Source organism: Pseudophryne corroboree, chromosome 9 (genome assembly GCF_028390025.1).
Source record: "Pseudophryne corroboree isolate aPseCor3 chromosome 9, aPseCor3.hap2, whole genome shotgun sequence".
NCBI classification, from domain to species: domain Eukaryota; kingdom Metazoa; phylum Chordata; class Amphibia; order Anura; family Myobatrachidae; genus Pseudophryne; species Pseudophryne corroboree.
In genome coordinates, this window is record NC_086452.1 from 202,359,597 (window position 1) to 202,380,847 (window position 21,251).

The 21,251-nt window shown below is 45.7% G+C and overlaps 1 pseudogene; it reads left to right on the top strand.

Annotated features, from left to right (window-relative positions):
- The first annotated feature begins 1,756 nt into the window (after window positions 1–1,756).
- LOC134964976 (5S ribosomal RNA) lies at window positions 1,757–1,876 on the top strand (annotated as a pseudogene).
- The last annotated feature ends 19,375 nt before the right edge of the window (window positions 1,877–21,251 follow it).

Here is a 21,251-nt window from a genome sequence, read left to right on the forward strand (position 1 = left end):
CCACCTGGCAGACCAATAGTGGCAGGCATAGGTTCATTAACTTCCAACCTGTCAGAGTACGTGGATGTGTTTCTGAAGAAATATGTTAAAACACTGCCATCTTATCTAAAGGATACAACATCAATACTTAACGTACTTGGAACAGTGGAGTGGAAGGATACATACATGTGGGCAACTGTGGATGTTCAATCCCTATATACATGTATTGAACATTCCAAGGGCATAGCGGCATGCAGAGAATACCTGAACAATGATGTAACCCTGACTCCAACCCACCGTGATTTTATTTGTGATCTTATGCTTTTTATTCTCAGTCATAACTATTTTAAGTTTCTTAACCATTTTTACTTACAATGCTGTGGCACAGCTATGGGGACGATTTTCGCCCCAAGTTTTGCAAATTTGTTTATGGGACATTGGGAAGAGACTCATGTATACAGCCTGGAAGCTTTTAAGGAAAACGTGGTGCTTTACAGACGCTATATCGATGATATTTTAATTATCTGGAACGGCACGACTGAATCTTTTAATGAGTTCTTAAAATGTTGGGGCACAATGATTTTAATTTGACCTTCACTTCAAATACTAACGACAAGTCAGTCGAATACCTGGACTTGGTATTAACTGGTGAAAATGGGGGTATCACCACCAAGAACTACATTAAGGAGGTGGATATGAACAGTTATTTACATTACCGGAGTAACCACCTCCAGAAGTGGAAGGATAACATTCCGGCATCACAATTCTCGAGGATAAAGAGGAACTGCACCAATCCAAAAGATTGTGATGATCAACTTAAAATCTACAGTAAGAGGTTCCAAGACAAGGAATACCCCGGGCATATTGTGGAAAAAGCACTGGAAAAAACACGGAAGGTCAACAGAGATGAACTTTTGAAATATAAACCAAGAGACGCCAAAAAAGACTCGGTCGCCTTTATCACCACCTATAACCAACATGAGAAGAACATCAGAAAATCACTCAAGACGCACTGGAATATTCTTCTCATGGACCCTGTCCTCAAAGACCTTCTACCGCCCGAACCAGTCATCATCTTCAAGAAATCCAGGAACCTGAAGGACCACCTTGCACCCAGCCTACTTAAGGAGAAGTCTACCAAGATCTCCGCTATGCCTAGATGTGTGGGTTCTTATAAATGCGGGAGATGCAATATTTGTAAGTTCTTACATCCGAACCGGAAAACCTTCAGTGATATGGAAGGAAATGAACTCTACACTATCAAGGAATTCATGAACTGCAATACCGTGTCCGTCATCTATTTGCTGGAGTGTTCTTGCAAGAAAAAGTATGTGGGCAAGACCAAAAGACCATTGAAGATGAGGATCCAGGAACACATAAGGAATATAAAGAACAAGGTGGAAAGCCATACAGTCTCCAGACATTTTACATCATACCATAACTCCAACCCAGAGGACCTCACTTTTAAAGCGATCGAGCTGGTGCGCCTGGGGGAGAGAGGAGGAGACCTCGCGAACAAACTCTCAAGAAGAGAGATGTATTGGATTTTCCAGCTCCAGACCTTGCAACCTGTGGGTCTGAATGAGAGCTATGAAATCGCACCATTTTTATAAGGTGCCGTATTATTCCGTTATCCTCACCAGTCACTATGCCCACTCTGCACGCCCCCCTCACCACCCCCCCCCTTTTTGTGTCACAATAAAAATATGCGTAAAAGATCTGGGTACATGTGTGTTTTATGTGCGATTGGGTCATGACATTAAGATGTTTACCTCTCAAGTACAGTCAAACCACACTGGTACGCCCAATCTCGTTCGATCTTGGAAGCTAAGCAGTGTTTTGGGCCTGATCAGTACCAGGGAGGGGGACTGCCTGGGAATATCAGGTACTGTAAGGACTGACAAATAACATCGAGCTATTTAGTGACCTGATCAATACCATAAGCTGCTACCCAGTATACTCCACTAACACATATCCAGATTGCACTTTATTATCACCAGTGCACCATCTTGCCTTCACAAAATACACATACAGAACACTATAAAATCCCCTCACTGTGGGGTAACGAATATATTTGTAACCAATGTATTTATATCCCTTAACTCACACCCACTTAATAGCCACACGCACTCTGTGCTATATATTATATGCATTCCGTATTTTATGCTTTTTATCTTTGGATTCCAGCTTGTTTTAACCTATATTATGTTATTCATATTATTGATACTTATTTATCTATGTATATATATGTATATATATCCATTGATTCATATATACAATTGAACCAGCACATGAGCCTTCACCATTCTCTCTTTTGCTCATTACATGGTCCGGTTTCCATGGCTACCGATGGAACATGAGACGATGTCTCCAAGGACTCCTTAAAGATGGCCACCACGTTCACCTATGTTTCCTATGGAGATAATCATCACAAAAATGGCCGCCGCTATTCAATGGACATGTGAAATATGGGGACCTGGACTAGAGCTGCTGTGAACTGAAGAGACCACAGCACATTGAGCGGATGACGTCACCAGCGCATGCGCACAGACACAACCGGAAGTGGGGCGGAATTGTCCGGAGTCACGTGACGCGTCCCCTCCGTCACCGGAAGTGTGGCGGAAGTGCCGCAATTTAATACAAAAAGCACATTTCTGGACGATTACAACACTGTTTAAGCACACAAACCATTCGTTTTTTATGGCAACAACATCATGATACCCACTATAGTTTATATATGTGTACTACTTCTGTGTCCTTGTAGTTCTGTTTACCACATATGTTAATGATACCACATGACTAGCTATGACATCACCAACCCTGAATCAGTACATCAGGGGTATAAATAGGCGCATCATCTCATTCTGTCCTTACCCTTTGAAGAAGTCAGCTGTGACGAAACGCGTTGGGCTCCCTGTGGTGACCCCCCTGTGCCTATTTTAAAAGTTAAGTTATAATTCCATATTATTATTTTTACTGAGATTTTTTACTGAGACATTTGTAACCTCCGGATTTTACTAGTAGTTTTATGGTGTAAACCTACCTTTATGTGATTAATAAAACTTGTTTGTATCATTTTATAGTTTTTTGGCTTTTAAATCAATCTTTTAACAATTGCATTTTAAATTACACCAGTCGCCGGTACCCTTATTCCCCCCTTTTTAAGTTTTCCCAGCAGTCCTGTACCAGTACTGCATTTTTAAGGGTTGGCAGACACCTTTGGTAAGGTCGCGTGTTTTTTAATAGCAATTTATTTACTTCATTTTTACATTTTACTGAGAACCCACCTCACAAGTGGCGCTGTGTCAATTCCCTTCTCTATATATATATATATATATATATATATCATATGTGTGTGTGTGTTTATATGTATGTATATACATGTGTATATATGTAGGCACATGGATATATATGTACTATAATTAAAATAAAGTAAACTTTTATTGCACTTGCAAGTGCCACCAGGAAGACAGCAGGCTGCAGAGGACGCTAGACAGTCATTAATAATACTCATGCAGCTAAAAAAAAAAAAAAAAAATTTAGTGGAGGGGGGTTTCTGGGTACTCGGAAACCCCCCCTGGGTGCGCCACTGGCTCCCGGCCTACGCAGCCTAGCTGCGAAGGCAGGCGGCTACTCACCATGTTTTTGGCCGTTGCAGCTGTGTGTGACATCCGGACATGCCCGGACATGCCAGCATTGTTCGGACCACACCCCAACCACCTCCGACATGCCCCACCAACGCCTCTGTCTGTCAATCAGTCAGCGGCGATCGCGCCAGTGTGTGCACACCTCACTGGACACCAGACTGCGAATTCTGCTTCTGCAACGTTCCAGTCTGAATCACCCCCTCAGAAACACACATACAGTACACTCCTGCATTTCCCTCTAGCACCATACACCAGACACACTTAGACAGAAACACACTCCTGCTTACCCCTCCAATGCCGGACAAACACACACAGAAACATGTGCACACTCCTGCTTATCCCTCCAGCGTCAGACACAGACACACAGAAACACACACACACACTCCTGCATACTCCTCCAGTGCCAGACACACAAACAGGCACTGACATGTGCACACACACTTCTGATTACCTCTTCAGCATCGGACATACACACACCCATTAGCAGCGGCAGCAGGCAGTGCCGGCGGGTTGCAGGACTGGAGCCCTACGTCACTTAACTGCATTGGCAGCAGTGGTGGCCGGCAGGTGGGCAGTAGGACCTGGGCTCTCTTTCTATTTGCCGCACTGGACCTGCAGTGATGGCCAGCAGGCAGGTGGCAGAACTAGGGCCCTCCTTCTCTTCACTGCACTGGCAGAAGCGGCAGCCAGCTGACGGGCTCAGGACCAGGCACTGCTTTCACCTTATGGGGCGCGATGTGCCAAGCAGTTGCGGTACATCCCGCCACTTACTGCATTGATACTAATCGCATATGTACTAACACATGGGATTAGTATCACAAAGGACAACTCTCCAGTTAAGAGTTGTCCTTTGTGATCAGCCGCTGGCACAGAGAAGGGACTTCCAAGGGGTCCCAGACAGCATCGGAGCTCAGCCAGTGCAACCTGGGGGCCAGGGGAGGAGCAACAAGCTATTGTGCATGTGAAGTGTCCGGCGGCCTATGGGGAGGAGGTGGGGGTGAGGGGACAGCACTCCACAGCTGGCTCTCCAGTTGGATCCCTGCACTGAGCTACAGTGGAGGGCCCCCTTGCAGCGTCAATCTCTCAGCTCTAAGAGACTTCTCTAGTGTCTAGTGGAAAGTATTAGCAGACTGGGCTCTACTTTCATGCACTTACAGTACCAGCGGCATGTGGCTATAGGACAAGCGCCTCTTTCAACTGGTGGCAGTAGCAGCCAGCCAGGTGATACATGATATGGGTGGACCAGGCCCCCTTCTCTGTCAGAGAGCCTGGGCCCGGGACTGAAGTCTGGAAAGTACCCCCTTGACGGTGGCCCTGAGGATGATTGACAAAGTCGTGTTTGCATCAGTCTTAAAGTGAATGTCATGTTGGATTACTATATTTGTAGATATTCTAAAATGGACACTGAATATACAGAAGGAGGAATGAACCCTGACAATCATCTGCAGTCTGTACGGCTAGTAGAATGTACTAACATGTTCAGAAATGTTATGCAGAGACTGATTATACCCACACAGGTCATCTGAATAGAGGGCATACTTGCTTCACTTTGCTACCAATCAACTGATGGCAAATGATTCCATAATACTAACTGGACTGATGTATCTTGTATGAACCTCTATAAATATATTCATATCCATCATTAACTCTTTGAGGCTGATTCATGCAAGCTTGATAAACTATGAGTTAATTCCACTTTAATTATATAGCTAACCTTTCTTTTCAGTACTTATTTCTTATACTGTTTAATAATGCTGTTACCCTTCGTTTCACTTTGAAATTCCTGAATGTCCTTTTTATAAACTAAAGAGCAAATTGATTTAAACTGTCTTTTGCATAAATCTGATAATGTAACTGACAACTGCCTTTTTTTCTACCATTATTATAGAAGACCTTTAAACTATGCTGACCACCGGGATCCCCAGCGCCAGTCCCAGCCCCAACCCTTAAACGCCAATGGATTGCTGCTTAATGATATCCCAGCAATGTTGAAGTTACATTACTTCCACTCAACCACAGGTCAAATTAAACTCTATATATTTTTAGTTTGAAAAAGTGTAAGAACTGGCCCTTACATGACTACTTACAGACCACTTTCCTGCAACTATTGGACATAATAATAGTCACACTTATCTGTCACTGTTGTCAGTATTTGTAACTAGTTATGTGCACCGGACATTTTTCGGGTTTTGTGTTTTGGTTTTGGATTCGGTTCCGCGGCCGTGTTTTGGATTCGGACGCGTTTTGGCAAAACCTCACCGAAATTTTTTTGTTGGATTCGGGTGTGTTTTGGATTCGGGTGTTTTTTACAAAAAACCCTAAAAAACAGCTTAAATCATAGAATTTGGGGGTCATTTTGATCCCATAGTTATATTAACCTCAATAACCATAATTTCCACTCATTTCCAGTCTATTCTGAACACCTCATACCTCACAATATTATTTTTAGTCCTATAATTTGCACCGAGGTCGTTGGATGGCTAAGCTAAGCGACACAAGTGACCGACACAAACACCTGGCCCATCTAGGAGTGGCACTGCAGTGTCAGGCAGGATGGCACTTCAAAAAAATAGTCCCCAAACAGCACATGATGCAAAGAAAAAAAGAGGCGCACCAAGGTCGCTGTGTGACTAAGCTAAGCAACACAAGTGGCCGACACAAACACCTGGCCCATCTAGGAGTGGCACTGCAGTGTCAGGCAGGATGGCACTTCAAAAAAATAGTCCCCAAACAGCACATGATGCAAAGAAAAAAAGAGGCGCACCAAGGTCGCTGTGTGACTAAGCTAAGCGACACAAGTGGCCGACACAAACACCTGGCCCATCTAGGAGTGGCACTGCAGTGTCAGGCAGGATGGCACTTCAAAAAAATAGTCCCCAAACAGCACATGATGCAAAGAAAAAAAGAGGCGCACCAAGGTCGCTGTGTGACTAAGCTAAGCGACACAGGTGGCCGACACAAACACCTGGCCCATCTAGGAGTGGCACTGCAGTGTCAGGCAGGATGGGACTTCAAAAAAATTGTCCCCAAACAGCACATGATGCAAAGAAAAATGAAAGAAAAAAGAGGTGCAAGATGGAATTGTCCTTGGGCCCTCCCACCCACCCTTATGTTGTATAAACAGGACATGCACACTTTAACGAATCCATCATTTCAGCGACTGGGTCTGCCACACGACTGTGACTGAAATGACTGGTTGGTTTGGGCCCCCACCAAAAAAAGAAGCAATCAATCTCTCCTTGCACAAACTGGCTCTACAGAGGCAAGATGTCCACCTCATCATCATCCTCCGATTCCTCACCCCTTTCACTGTGTACATCCCCCTCCTCACAGATTATTAATTCGTCCCCACTGGAATCCACCATCTCAGGTCCCTGTGTACTTTGTGGAGGCAATTGCTGCTGGTGAATGTCTCCATGGAGGAATTGATTCTAATTCATTTTGATGAACATCATCTTCTCCACATTTTCTGGAAGTAACTTTGTATGCCGATTGCTGACAAGGTGAGCAGCTGCACTAAACACTCTTTCGGAGTACACACTGGAGGGAGGGCAACTTAGGTAGAATAAAGCCAGTTTGTGGAAAGGGCCTCCAAATTGCCTCTTTTTCCTGCCAGTATACGAACGGACTGTCTGACGTGCCTATTTGTATGCGGTCACTCATATAATCCTCCACCATTCTTTCAATGGTGAGAGAATCATATGAAGTGACAGTAGACGACATGTCAGTAATCGTTGGCAGTTCCTTCAGTCCGGACCAGATGTCAGCACTCGCTCCAGACTGCCCTGCATCACCGCCAGCGGGTGGGCTCGGAATTCTTAGCCTTTTCCTCGCACCCCCAGTTGCGGGAGAATGTGAAGGGTCACGTTCCGCTTGACTTGACAATTTTCTCACTAGCAGGTCTTTGAACCTCTGCAGACTTGTGTCTGCCGGAAAGAGAGATACAACGTAGGTTTTAAATCTAGGATCGAGCACAGTGGCCAAAATGTAGTGCTCTGATTTCAACAGATTGACCACCCGTGAATCCTGGTTAAGCGAATTAAGGGCTTCATCCACAAGTCCCACATGCCTAGCGGAATCGCTCTGTTTTAGCTCCTCCTTCAATGTCTCCAGCTTCTTCTGCAAAAGCCTGATGAGGGGAATGACCTGACTCAGGCTGGCAGTGTCTGAACTGACTTCACGTGTGGCAAGTTCAAAGGGTTGTAGAACCTTGCACAACGTTGAAATCATTCTCCACTGCGCTTGAGTCAGGTGCATTCCCCCTCCTTTGCCTATATCGTGGGCAGATGTATAGGCTTGAATGGCCTTTTGCTGCTCCTCCATCCTCTGAAGCATATAGAGGGTTGAATTCCACCTCGTTACCACCTCTTGCTTCAGATGATGGCGGGGCAGGTTTAGGAGTGTTTGCTGGTGCTCCAGTCTTCGGCACGTGGTGGCTGAATGCCGAAAGTGGCCCGCAATTCTTCGGGCCACCGACAGCATCTCTTGCACGCCCCTGTCGTTTTTTAAATAATTCTGCACCACCAAATTCAATGTATGTGCAAAACATGGGACGTGCTGGAATTTGCCCAGATGTAATGCACGCACAATATTGCTGGTGTTGTCCGATGTCACAAATCCCCAGGAGAGTCCAATTGGGGTAAGCCATTCTGCGATGATCTTCCTCAGTTGCCGTAAGAGGTTGTCAGCTGTGTGCCTATTCTGAAAAGCGGTGATACAAAGCGTAGCCTGCCTAGGAACGAGTTGGCGTTTGCGAGATGCTGCTACTGGTGCCGCCGCTGCTGTTCTTTCTGCGGGAGGCAATACATCTACCCAGTGGGCTGTCACAGTCATATAGTCCTGAGTCTGCCCTGCTCCACTTGTCCACATGTCCGTGGTTAAGTGGACATTGGGTACAACTGCATTTTTTAGGTCACTGGTGACTCTTTTTCTGACGTCTGTGTACATTTTCGGTATCGCCTGCCTAGAGAAATGGAACCTAGATGGTATTTGGTACCGGGGACACAGTACCTCAATCAAGTCTCTAGTTGGCTCTGAATTAACGGTGGATACCGGAACCACGTTTCTCACCACCCAGGCTGCCAAGGCCTGAGTTATCTGCTTTGCAGCAGGATGACTGCTGTGATATTTCATCTTCCTCGCAAAGGACTGCTGGACAGTCAATTGCTTACTGGAAGTAGTACAAGTGGTCTTCCGACTTCCCCTCTGGGATGACGATCGACTCCCAGCAGCTACAACAGCAGCGCCAGCAGCAGTAGGCGTTACACTCAAGGATGCATCGGAGGAATCCCAGGCAGGAGAGGACTTGTCAGACTTGCCAGTGACATGGCCTGCAAGACTATTTGCTTTCCTGGGTAAGGAGGAAATTGACACTGATGGAGTTGGTGGTGTGGTTTGCAGGAGCTTGGTTACAAGAGGAAGGGATTTAGTGGTCAGTGGATTGCTTCCGCTGTCACCCAAAGTTTTTGAACTTGTCACTGACTTATGATGAATGCGCTGCAGGTGACGTATAAGGGAGGATGTTCCGAGGTGGTTAACGTGGTTAACGTCCTTACCCCTACTTATTACAGCTTGACAAAGGCAACACACGGCTTGACACCTGTTGTCCGCATTTGTGTTGAAATAATTCCACACCGAAGAGCTGATTTTTTTTGTATTTTGACCAGGCATGTCAATGGCCATATTCGTCCCACGGACAACAGGTGTCTCCCCGGGTGCCTGACTTAAACAAACCACCTCACCATCAGAATCCTCCTTGTCAATTTCCTCCCCAGCGCCAGCTACACCCATATCCTCATCCTGGTGTACTTCAACAGTGACATCTTCAATTTGACTATCAGGAACTGGACTGCGGGTGCTCCTTCCAGCACTTGCAGGGGGCGCGCAAATGGTGGAAGGCGCAAGCTCTTCCCGTCCAGTGTTGGGAAAGTCAGGCATCGCAACCGACACAATTGGACTCTCCTTGGGTATTTGTGATTTAGAAGAACGCACAGTTCTTTGCTGTGCTTTTGCCAGCTTAAGTCTTTTTATTTTTCTAGCGAGAGGATGAGTACTTCCATCCTCATGTGAAGCTGAACCACTAGCCATGAACATAGGCCAGGGCCTCAGCCGTTCCTTGCCACTCCGTGTCGTAAATGGCATATTGGCAAGTTTACGCTTCTCCTCAGACGCTTTTAATTTAGATTTTTGGGTCATTTAACTGAACTTTTGTTTTTTGGATTTTACATGCTCTCTACTATGACATTGGGCATCGGCCTTGGCAGACGACGTTGATGGCATTTCATCGTCTCGGCCATGACTAGTGGCAGCAGCTTCAGAACGAGGTGGAAGTGGATCTTGATCTTTCCCTATTTAAACCTCCACATTTTTGTTCTCCATTTTTTAATGTGTGGAATTATATGCCAGTATCAATAGCAATGGCCTACTACTATATATACTGCGCACAACTGAAATGCACCACAGGTATGGATGGATAGTATACTTGACGACACAGAGGTAGGTAGAGCAGTGGCCTTACGTACCGTACTGCTATATATAGTATACTGGTTTTCACTGTGTCAGCAAACTGCAAAACTAAAATGCACCACAGGTATAGAATGTAGATGGATAGTATACTTAATGACGACACAGAGGTAGGTACAGCAGTGGCCTTCCGTACTGCTATATATAGTATACTGGTGGTCACTGTGTCAGCAAACTGCAAAACTAAAATGCACCACAGGTATAGAATGTAGATGGATAGTATACTTAATGATGACACAGAGGTAGGTACAGCAGTGGCCTTCCGTACTGCTATATATAGTATACTGGTGGTCACTGTGTCAGCAAACTGCAAAACTAAAATGCACCACAGGTATAGAATGTAGATGGATAGTATACTTAATGATGACACAGAGGTAGGTACAGCAGTGGCCTTCCGTACTGCTATATGTAGTATACTGGTGGTCACTGTGTCAGCAAACTGCAAAACTAAAATGCACCACAGGTATAGAATGTAGATGGATAGTATACTTAATGACGACACAGAGGTAGGTACAGCAGTGGCCTTCCGTACCGTACTGCTATATATAGTATACTGGTGGTCAATGTGTCAGCAAACTGCAAAACTAAAATGCACCACAGGTATAGAATGTAGATGGATAGTATACTTAATGACGACACAGAGGTAGGTACAGCAGTGACCTTCCGTACTGCTATATAAAGTATACTGGTGGTCACTGTGTCAGCAAACTGCAAAACTAAAATGCACCACAGGTATAGAATGTAGATGGATAGTATACTTAATGACGACACAGAGGTAGGTACAGCAGTGGCCTTCCGTACTGCTATATATAGTATACTGGTGGTCACTGTGTCAGCAAACTGCAAAACTAAAATGCACCACAGGTATAGAATGTAGATGGATAGTATACTTAATGACGACACAGAGGTAGGTACAGCAGTGGCCTTCCGTACTGCTATATATAGTATACTGGTGGTCACTGTGTCAGCAAACTGCAAAACTAAAATGCACCACAGGTATAGAATGTAGATGGATAGTAGACTTAATGACGACACAGAGGTAGGTACAGCAGTGGCCTACTGTACCGTAATGCTATATATTATATACTGGTGGTCACTGGTCAGCAAAACTCTGCACTGTACTCCTCCTATATAATATTATACTGGTGGTCCCCAGTCCCCACAATAAAGCAGCACACTGAGCACAGATATGGAGTGTTTTTCAGGCAGACAACGTATACTGGTGGTCACTGTCAGCAAAACTCTGCACTGTACTCCTGCTATATAATACAGCTGCTCCCCAGTCCCCACAATTAAGCAGTGTGAGCACAGATATATGCAGCACACTGTGAGCACAGATATGGAGCGTTTTTTTCAGGCAGAGAACGGATAACTGGTGGTCACTGATCAGCAAAACTCTGCACTGTACTCCTCCTATATTATACAGCTGCTCCCCAGCCCTCCCCACAATTAAGCAATAGTGCAAAGCACAATCAAGTTCAACAATAACGGAGAGGACGCCAGCCACGTCCTCTCCCTAACATTTCCAATGCACGAGTGAAAATGGCGGCGATGCGCGGCTGCTTATATAGAATCCGAATCTCGCGAGAATCCGACAGCGGGATGATGACGTTCGGGCGCGCTCGGACCCGTGTAAAAAGGGTGAAGTTCCGGGGGATTCGGTTTCCGAGAAACCGAACCCGCTCATCACTATTTATAACATACTGCAATCAAGGCCATAACTAGCTGTGTGCAGAAGGTGCATTGCCAACAGTGCACTTGCCTGTGGGCGCACCTTCTACATACAGCCTTAGTGACTGCATATCCATCCCACTGATGGCCAGCTTCCGTTCCTGCTACTCTGTGCCTGCTGCCCACAGCAGCCCCAAGCTCCAACCAGCTGGAGCCGCTGATTGCTGTGTAAAGTCAGCAGCAGCACTGGCCAGGATATCACCCCTGTGCTGCTGCGCTCCTGCGGACCGACCCCTCTCTGCCTGTGAATGAAGTGTACAGACACTGCAGAGGAGTCAGTTCTGTACAGGAGCCGGCAACAGCGCAGGAAGAACGTAAACATCACGTAAATGCCTACACAGACACTACACTACACTATATTACACTATCCTTCACCACAGTACACTTCACTACAGTACACTACAGTACACTATACTACACTATACTTCTCAACACTATACTACGCTATACTACACCACACTACACTACACGCTACTACACTCTAAGCGTAGGGGGTGGGATGTAAGGGGGACTCTGTCTGCCATAATGTGTAAAAGGAGGACTCTGTCTGCCGTAATGTGTAAAAGCGGGACTCTGTCTGCCGTAATGTGGAAAAGGGGGACTCTGCCTGCCGTAATGTGGAAAAGGGGACTTTGCCTCCCGTAATGTGTGTAAGTGGTGCTACCGTGTGGCATAATATGAATTGGTATTTTTTTGTGGCCATACTTCTTCCCCATGAAGGCACACCCCTATGTTTTTGTTTTGCGCCTACTACGCTGCACTGGCCCTATTTTTAATATGATGGGGTGGGGCACCAATGCTATTTCTTGTACACAACGCTAAATGGTCTAGTTACGGCACTGACTGTAATTACATCCAATATTAGAAGGGGGAAGGATGAAAAGGAGGTGTAAGTTTATATAAACTTGTGACTTCACCATATAAAGGGAATGGATTACCTTTATAACTATCTCTATAGACAGAATTCAAACCCAACCACTGGCATGTGCAAGGTCTTTGCAAGGGGTGTGTGAACCAACCCTCCACGGCCAGCAGGCACAGACTTCTCACTTTCTCCCGGATTGCTGCTCAGTCAGGCTCCATCTTTCTTTGCTCCTCACTCATGGCTGCTCTTCCTTGAGCTATATGATTTTTTTGGTGTGGTGTATGGTATGGGACCAAAATGGCATGCAAGCTTTCATTTTGATTATATATTTGCTTGAATACCTGTATGCATTGTTCAGTCTGATATACAGACAGGACTGTAAAGTCCCAATATGCTATAGTAGCTGTGTGTTTACCTTCTACGTACATACTGTAGTATCCCAGCTTTGGAAGACTGAATGACTTCAACACAAAAGTTGCCTATGACATTGGTGTGATTTGCAGCACAGCCCATCAACCTGTTGAGAGCATGACCTGATGTTATCCAGCTTGGAAGTTAGGATGAGGCCCTTGGTACCAAAACCACTTGAAAAAATTCTGTAAAGCAACATCTGTAGCTAAGTGCTTTTGATGTACTGCTTAATAGTATTTGAACCAAGCATCCATTTTGGAATTATTTTTTGCCTGCTTTCTTTAACTCTGTGTATCCATAGAATCCAGTTCCACCTGGAACATTAATGGCGTCAGAGTGGGATACAAGGAGCTAAAAAGTGGATATGGCATTTTTGAAGGAAATATTTAGTGCAGGGCTGGCCAAACCAGTCCTCGAGACATTTTCCAGACCACCTAGCTGGTGCACAGGTGTAGTCATTACTAATTAAGATGTGCTGCAGTCATTCCTAACTGACAATTCTACATATCTCCAGGAGGCCTGGAAACATGAACTGTTGGTAGATCTCGAGGACCGGTTTGGCCAGCCCTGGTTTAGTGGGTCTGATGTTAAGTGTAATGTTAAGTGTATGTCTCCTGTATGGCTCATTAAAGTCAACCGCTCTCGAGCCATGCTGAAGAGGGAGGTTGTGAAACTTATTCAACCCATGCATGGTGATAATGCTAGTGGATTTGTACAAATTGTTGAAAACAATTATTTACTTTATCTGCATCTGTATGTAATCAGGAAAAAGCCACCGCTATAAGTCTTAATACCATTGAACAAGACATGCTGTTTGATGAGCAGGAAATGAGGGAGGAAGTTGACACACATACTATACAGTACAGAATGTTTTCTCTTACGTCCTAGAGGATGCTGGGGTCCACATTAGTACCATGGGATATAGACGGGTCCACTAGGAGCCATTGGCACTTTAAGAGTTTGAGAGTGTGGGCTGGCTCATCCTTCTATGCCCCTCCTACCAGACTCAGTTTAGAAAATGTGCACGGAGGAGCCGGTCACAGCTAGGGGAGCTCTCCAGAGCTTCTTTAGTAAAAGTTTATTTTAGAGTTTATTATTTTATAGGGAGGCTGCTGGCAACAGCCTACCTGCTTCGAGGGACTTAGGAGGGGAGTAGTGTCCACCCTACGGGGTCTGAGACACTATCTCCGCTGACAAGACACTGAGCTCCTGAGGGGATCGAAAGTTCCCCGCCACAGGGGATCACTCACCCCGGCAGCATGCCGCCACCCCCTTACAAAGCCAGAAGATTAGAAGATGGTGAGATATGGCGGCACAAGGGTTGGAGCGCAGCTCTGAGAGGCTGCGCTCCAGGAAGGCTCAGCGGCACACAGTGTTGGAGCTATGAGGAGCGTCCTGAGCCAGCGACTTAATACCCTACACTGGTCACAAATGCTAACCGGAGACTGAATCCCCAGGCTAGCATCAGAATCCTCCGTACTCAGACACTCACAGGGGACGGAATCCCCCGCCTTGCGACGGAATCCTCAGGCCAGTATAAAGAATTTGTGCAGGAAGACGCGCCATCTTCAAGGGGCGAAGCTTCTCCTCAGAGCGGACCCAGCAGCGTTCAGAGCCATTTTCCTGCCTGCAGTTCCTGTACACAGATGCTGACAGAGCTGTCCCTCCAAGCAACTCCAGCTATCTTGTGAGGTACTAGTGGGTGGTAGAAGGGGGGGGGGGGGGGGAGGCGGTGAATTAGTTCTGTGTAACTATTACAGTACACAGTGGGCGCTGGTAAGGGGTGTCCTTTATCTAAGCAGCACTGTGTGTGGGTTGGCTCCAATCTCTGTATCTCTCTTGCCATTCTCAGGGGGAAACTCTGTTTAGCCTTCCCTGTGTGTGTGTGTGTGTGTGTGTGTGTGTGTGTGTGTGTGTGGAGTGTTTGGGGTCTCCAGTTAGCTATGTCCAGGGACTCTATGTCATATGCAGCTGAGGATATGTCCTCCCAGGATGATCTCATCCCATGTAATCAGGATTGCACTGTTGTAGCACAGATTTGTTACCTCAGGACCCCCCTTTGCAGGTTCCTATAAACGTGCTCTTGCCTAGATTATGCAAGACGACACGGATACCGACTCTGACACGGCAGGCGGTGATGGGGAGGTAAAGAAATACTCAGAGAAGCGCTACCATTAAACAGCATTAATAAAATTTATTTTTAAAAAATGTAAAAACTTTCACAATTCAGTGAATACCAAGTATCCTGTTATGTGGTTAACTCATATAATATGTATCAAACATTTAGTAACTAAAATAGTAACAATATATAAGACACATTGTAGAGACTCCCTGGGAAAAAATATGACCACCTGTATTCCAGTGGAAAAAGCAGCATTTATAATTGAGTGATATTTCTTCTATTAAGCTCCATGCATGGGCTGATTAGTCACATAGATTCATTCAGGTTTCCTTTAAGAGTCCATCCACGTTTTAACGATATGAGTGTGATATAAATGTGAATTGACCACCATTTAGTGGAAAGCTTAAATGCTCACAGTTTTTATCCAAATAAAATAAAGGCTTTTACTGGGTAGCTTAAATGGACATGCTTCCATATAGATTGCAGTGACTTTTAAGCTATAGCCGCTATTAGTACAGTCCCGTGCATATAGCTTACCCAGGCCTTTCCACGGTGGGGAGATTGATCACTGTCTCCTTAATGGTAGTGGGCGCCGGCTGCCCACACTGCTATACGTCGACACCGAATGGCTGTTATTGAACCAGGTGGAAATCAGACTCACAAGACAGTGTCAGAGCGCGGCTCTGTGGCCAAAAGCCGTGCGCTCGTAGTTCCGTTTGCGGGAGCCGCTGGACACTCTCCTTGTGTGTTGAATATTTGATGATGGGGAGGTACTCAGGGGTGCCGCATCTCTTGCTAAAGGGGTGCAGTTGATGATAGAGGCTATTAGAGATGTGTTGAATATTGCTGACACAACTCCTGAGCAGGTTGAGGAGGCTTATTTCACTGATAATAAGAAAACTTCACTAACCTTCCCTGCGTCCAAAGAATTAAATGCTATTTTTGAAAAAGCATGGGAAAACCAAGAGAAAAAAATTTCAGATTCCTAGAAAGGTTCTGATTGCTTTCCCCTTCCCGGAGGAGGATAGAAAGAAATGGGAAAACCCACCTATAGTGGACGCATCTGTATCCAGACTCTTAAAAAAAAGGTGGTTTTACCGGTTCCAGGCTCTACTGCCTTAAAGGAACCGGCTGATTGCAAAATTGATACTATGCTCAAATCCATATACACGGCTTCAGGGGCGATACTACGCCCTACTATTGCCTGTGCAGGATTTCCAAAGCTATAGTAAAGTGGTCAGGCACATTACTTGAGGACTTGGATACAATGGATAAAAGTGACGTTGAATTGTTTTTACGTAACAATTAGAATTCTGCAGGATTTATGGTGGAATCCATGAAAGACCTGGGTTCAATGGCTGCAGGAATTTTTACCATGTCTGTCTCAGCTCGTTGAGGACTGTGGCTGAGCCAGTGGTCTGCCGACATGGAATCCAGAAGAGGTGTGGAGACCCTACCCTACACAGGTCAGGCTCTCTTTGGGGAAGCGTTGGATGCGTGGATCTCCACGGCTACAGCGGGTAAGTCCCCTTTTCTTCCCTCAGCAGCTCCTGCTACAAAGAAACCTTTTTCTTGAACTGCATCACAGTCCTTTCAGGTTGCTAAACTGAGAAAGGTAAAACCGTCCAACACCTTTAGAGGTGGAAGACCAAAATCCAAGAAACCTGCTGCGGCGGGTTCCCAGGAACAGAAGCCTGGTTCAGGTATGCCAAAGTCCTCTGCATGACGGTAGGGCCAGTGGGGGTGAGACTAGAGGTAGGGCCGGTGGGGGCGAGACTCAGACATTTCAGTCATGTCTGGGTGTCGTCCGGCCTGGATCCCTGGGTACTAGATATTGTGTCCCAGGGGTACCGGCTGGAATTTCAAGATCTCCCTCCTCATCAGTTCTTCAAATCGAGCTTGCCAGCTTTGCCGCCAGACAGGGCTACCCTACAGGGAGCCATCCAGAAGTTGGTGGAGGCACAGGTCATTGTGCCAATCCCTCCACAGATGCAAAACACGGGTTACTATTCGAACCTTTTCGTGGTACAGAAACCGGATGGTTCGGTCAGGCCCATTCTGAACTTAAAATCATTAAACCCCTTTCTGAGGGAGTTCCAGTTCAAAATGGAGTCTCTAAGGGCAGTGATATCAGGTCTGGAGGAGGGGGAATTCCTGGTATCCCTGGATATCAAGGATGCGTACCTCCACATTCCGATTACTGCCGCATCAAGCTTATCTACGATTCGGACTGTTGGACTGTCATTTTCAGTTCCAGGCCCTGCCATTCTGCCTCTCCACAGCACCAAGGGTTTTCACCAAGGTGATGGCGGAAATGATGGTTCTCCTCCGCAGACAGGGGGTGAACATAATTCCATATCTGGACGATCTGCTGATTAAGCCATCATCCAAGGAGAAGCTGTTACGGTCCATAGCTCTCACGACCCAGCTTCTCAGGGGACATGGTTGAATCCTGAATCTTCCAAAATCACATTTGGAACCAACCAGGAGGTTGTCCTTTCTGGGAATGATCCTCGACACGGAGGTGCAGAGGGTGTTCCTTCCAGAGGATAAAGCCTTGGTGATCTAAACAATGGTCCGGGATGTCCTGAAGCCAGACCGGATGTCGATTCATCAGTACATTTGCCTTCTGGGGAAGATGGTGGCCTCTTACGAGGCACTGCAGTATGGGAGATGTCATGCTCTGTTCTTCCAACTGGATCTCCTGGACAAGTGGTCAGGATCCCATCTTCACATGCACCAGAGAATACATCTGTTGCCAAAGGCCAGGATTTCGCTCCTCTGGTGGCTGCAATTACCTCACCTTCTAGGGGGCCACAGGTTCGGGATTCAGGACTGGATCCTTCTAACTACGGATGCAAGTCTCTGGGGCTGGGGCGCGGTCGCTCAAGGTGAAACCTTCCAAGGAAGGTGGTCAAGTCTGGAAGCCGGCCTGCCGATAAACATTCTGGAACTAAGAGCCGTTTACAACAGTCTTCTCCAGGCGGCCCATCTTCTGAGAAATCGTGCCATTCAAGTGCAGTCAGTCAATGTAACGACAGTGGCCTACATAAACTGACAGGGTGGAACGAAGAGCAGAGCTGCAATGTCAGAGGTAACAAGAATCATTCTCTGGGCAGAAAAACACGCGTTGGCGCTGTCAGCAATCTTCATTCCGGGAGTAGACAACTGGCAAGCGGACATCCTCTCCACCCAGGGGAGTGGGGTCTCCATCCGGAGGTGTTCAAGGAGGTAACAGATCTTTGGGGCGTACCCCAAATAGACATGATGGCCTCTCATCTCAACAAGAAGCTTCGGCGGTATTGTTCCAGGTCAAGGGACCTGCAAGCAGTGGTGGTGAACGCCTTAGTGACTCCGTGGGTGTTCCAGTCAGTGTACATGTTTCCTCCACTTTCATTCATTCCAAGAGTTCTCACACTCATAAGGAGAACAGGAGTTCGGGCAATCCTCATTGCTCCAGACTGGTCAAGAAGGGCTTGGTACGCGGATCTTCTGGAACTACTGCTAGAAAAGCCAAGGCCTCTGCCTCTTTGGGAGGACCTGCTGCAGCAGGGGCCGTTTGCCTATCAAGACTTACTGCGGCTATGTTTGACAGCATGGAGGTTGAACGCCAGATACTAGCTCAGAAGGGCATTCCAAACAAGGTTATTCCTACCCTGATACAGGCAAGGAAAGGAGTAACGTCAAAACATTACCATCGTATTTGGAAAAAATATGTATCTTTGTATGAGTCCAAGTAGTTTCCTGTGGTGGAGTTTCAACTGGGACATTTTCTCCTCTTCCTGCAATCAGGTGTGGATATGGGCTGCGGTTAGGATCCATAAAGGTCCAGATTTTGGCCCTATCCATTTTCTTCCAAAAACAGTTGGCTGCCCTCCCTGATGTTCAGACTTTTTGAAGAGAGTTCCAACCTCCCTCTGTGCCGCCTACAGTGCCCTGGGATCTCAACATGGTGTTGCAGTTCCTCCAGTCAAACTGGTTTGAACCTCTACATGAGGCTGAGATCAAGTTTCTCACGTGGAAGGCTGTCACTTTGTTGGCCTTAGCCTCTGCTAGACGTGTGTTGGAGCTGGGGGCTTTGCCATGCAAAAGCCCATACTTGATCTTCCATGAAGATAGAGCTGAGCTTCGGACATGTCAGCAGTTTCTTCCGAAGGTTGAGTCATATCAACCAACCTATTGTGGTGCCAGTTGCGACTGACTCCTCAATTTCATCAAAGTCCTTAGATGTTGTAAGGGCTCTAAAGATCTATGTCAAGAGGACTGCTCGTCACAGAAAATAGGACTCTCTATTTGTCCTGTATGATCCCAAGAAAATTGGGTGTCCTGCTTCTAAGCTGACGATCTCTCGTTGGATCAGGTTAGGTTCACTACCCAGCAAAGTTTGGATGGTGGCAAGCTGCGCTCAACTCTTCCTAGATGTTTGATACAAAGTAGCTGCTATTGGAAATGTAGGGTTGTCAGGGGTACTCCTTCCCCTAAACAGTTTGTGCACTATAAAAAGAAGAGAATTTCCAGCGCTTTTCTTTGTATGAGCCCAATAAACAATTTTGTTATAACCAGATTTGTAAATATATTTCTTTTATTATCATAATTATAAACACTTTATCAGATAAAACAATTTAACTTTATGCTTGTGATCACAAGAAAGTATTAATTTGTAAAAATACCGGTACATCTATTTAATTCACATAGACAATACATATACACACACAAACATTTAGACACATGTATCTATTCTTGGTAATTGTTTCTGATTCTGAGGGAGTTGACACGCTTTGTAGCGATTTACTCTTCTCCTCTATCTTATTAAGGGTGTTTCCAGTTTCCAGTTGTCAATTAGCTAGGACTATTATTGCTGGTTTCTTTGATTAGATGTTAATATATTTTATTTGTAGTCTATTTAAAGACCAAGTTCGGGAAGACGTCCCGTGATGATATTAGTGTCAGTTTAAAGTCTCAAATGTCATTCCGCAATGCAAATGATCTTAGTCTGCCGGCAGACTTTTCTTCCGCGCACAGACCGGAACTCGGGTGGAACGCACAGGCCGGAAATCGGATTGTGTAGATTGTAGAGAACACTGATCGCCGCCGAGCCCGCAGATCCCCGCCTGATGCCGGACACCGAAAACAGGGAGCCCAGGACCAAGGAGGAGGACGCGGTAAGCGGAAGAAAAGTCTGCCGGCAGACTAAGATAATTTGCATTGCGGAATGACATTTGAGACTTTAAACTGACACTAATATCATCGCGGGACGTCTTCCCGAACTTGGTCTTTAAATAGACTACATATAAAATATATTAACATCTAATCAAAGAAACCAGCAATAATAGTCCTAGCTAATTGACAACTGGAAACTGGAAACACCCTTAATAAGATAGAGGAGAAGAGTAAATCGCTACAAAGCGTGTCAACTCCCTCAGAATCAGAAACAATTACCAAGAATAGATACATGTGTCTAAATGTTTGTGTGTGTATATGTATTGTCTATGTGAATTAAATAGATGTACCGGTATTTTTACAAATTAATACTTTCTTGTGATCACAAGCATAAAGTTAAATTGTTTTATCTGATAAAGTGTTTATAATTATGATAATAAAAGAAATATATTTACAAATCTGGTTATAACAAAATTGTTTATTGGGCTCATACAAAGAAAAGCGCTGGAAATTCTCTTCTTTTTATAGGTTCACTACCCAGCATGCGTATTCTACGGCAGACTTGCCATGTCCTACATCTGTTAAGGCCCCTCTACTTGTAAGGTGGGTTCTTCCTGGGCGGCTGCCTGGGGTGTCTCGGTTTTACAACTCTGCCGAGCAACTACTTGGTTGGGGTCGAACACATTCGCAAAGTTCTACAGGTTCGATACTTTGGCCTTTGAGGACCTAAAGTTTGGTCAATTGGTTCTGCAGGAGCCTCCGTGCTCTCCCTCCCGTTCTGGGAGCTTTGGTACATCCCCATGGTACTAATGTG